The sequence below is a fragment of the Colobus angolensis genome, unplaced genomic scaffold (genome assembly GCF_000951035.1).
Source record: "Colobus angolensis palliatus isolate OR3802 unplaced genomic scaffold, Cang.pa_1.0 Scaffold179, whole genome shotgun sequence".
NCBI lineage: Eukaryota > Metazoa > Chordata > Mammalia > Primates > Cercopithecidae > Colobus > Colobus angolensis.
Window position 1 is genome coordinate 6,741,779 of NW_012114921.1, and position 1,381 is coordinate 6,743,159.

Genomic DNA, 1,381 nt, shown 5'->3' on the forward strand with positions numbered 1-1,381 from the left:
TCGCCAAAGTGCCAGCCTCTGCCTGCGCGCGCCCCGCCCGCGGAGCCCGAGCCGAGCCCGGGTTCCACTCTAGGGAGCGTCTCAAAAGTGCGCAGCTCCCGCCCCCTCCAGTAGGCTTCGCTCACAGCTTCCTGCATCCCGGATCCCTGCCCACTCCCCCTGCGCGCCCCAGCAATCTAAGCAGATGGCCTCACTGTCGGGAACATCTGGAGGTCGCCGGAGTACATGCCTCTGTGTGTGTGTGTGTGTCTAGAGAGAGGGAATTAGTTGCTAGTAAGGAAGAGATGGGGTGGGTGGGTGAGGGCTTCCTCTTTGCTTGTTCACCGCCGTCCCCATTTTTTTTTAAAAGAGTGAAAAAGGTTCAGGGACGACAGGGAGCCAGAAACCAAGAATCTGAAGCAGAGAAAGACTGGCTGAAAGACGAACCCACAGAGAAGAGAGAGCCCGGCTCGGGCAGAAAAGCTGGCAGGAGAGGAGAGAGAAAGTCAACAGATTGAGTTTTTCTTTTATGGAGGAAACCATTGGCTTCTGGTTAGAGTTCTAAGAAGGGAAACTGGCGTATAAGTAGGCAGCAGTTTCAATCTATTCCCCCTGCTACAGCTCTTGGGCTCTCACCCGTCTTTATGCTAAAAAAAAAAAAAAAAAGGCGGCAGGAAAGCATCCAAGACACTTTAAAATGAGGGTTTGCAGGAGAAATGACCTGGTGGACGCATTCCCTAGGAGGGAAGAGTTGGGTGTGTGGGTGGCTCCTAGTGTACACACCCAGACAATGCCTGCCTTCGGAGAGGGGCAGTTCACAGGTGGGGGAGTTGATAAAGGCTTTGGTCTTGGGCCCTGGACCTCCCAGGAGCTTCTCCTAGACTTTGGAGGGCCTCGGGGTGCAGAAATTGGGCAACGTCCCCCCTGCAGTGGCCCAGACTCGTTAACACACCCAGTCTGTTTGCTGCTTCTTTCCTTATTACTTTTTCTTATTAATTAAATTTAAAATTTTTTTTAAAAAAGGAGTTGCTTGGGCCTGGGTGTGTGCACGCATGCCCATCTACTTTGGGAAGAAGGAAGACACTAGAGAGGTGGTGAGGTAGGAGTAGAGGCCACTACCCTAGGCCTCAGGCCAGCAAAATCATCTGCTGCCCAGAAAACAAACTGGTCTTGCAGGTCCTCCATGCACTCAGAGCCATTGTGTGGTCTTGGGGATGCACTTGGTTTGAGACCTGTGGACCCTGCCAGTTAGGGACGTGCAGAGAAAAGGCTGGGAGCCTGGTCTCATATGTGTGGAAGCAGGGAGAGCTCCCCTCTCTCCTCTCCATTCATCATCCTCACCTGATTAGAATCCCAGCTTTCAGAACTAGGAGGCCTTCTGTGATCATCCAGCTCACCCTCA

The 1,381-nt window shown here is 52.9% G+C and overlaps 1 protein-coding gene across 1 annotated transcript in view; it reads right to left on the minus strand.

Moving 5' to 3' along the window:
• The window catches only part of TSKU (tsukushi, small leucine rich proteoglycan), a 15,878-nt gene extending 14,918 nt beyond the window's left edge, over positions 1 to 960 (minus strand). Inside the window, exon 1 of the mRNA XM_011938951.1 lies at positions 778 to 960. The gene's annotated coding sequence lies outside the window, so the exon portion shown is untranslated. The remainder of the gene's footprint in view (positions 1 to 777) is intronic.
• Between the last annotated feature and the right edge of the window lie 421 nt (positions 961 to 1,381).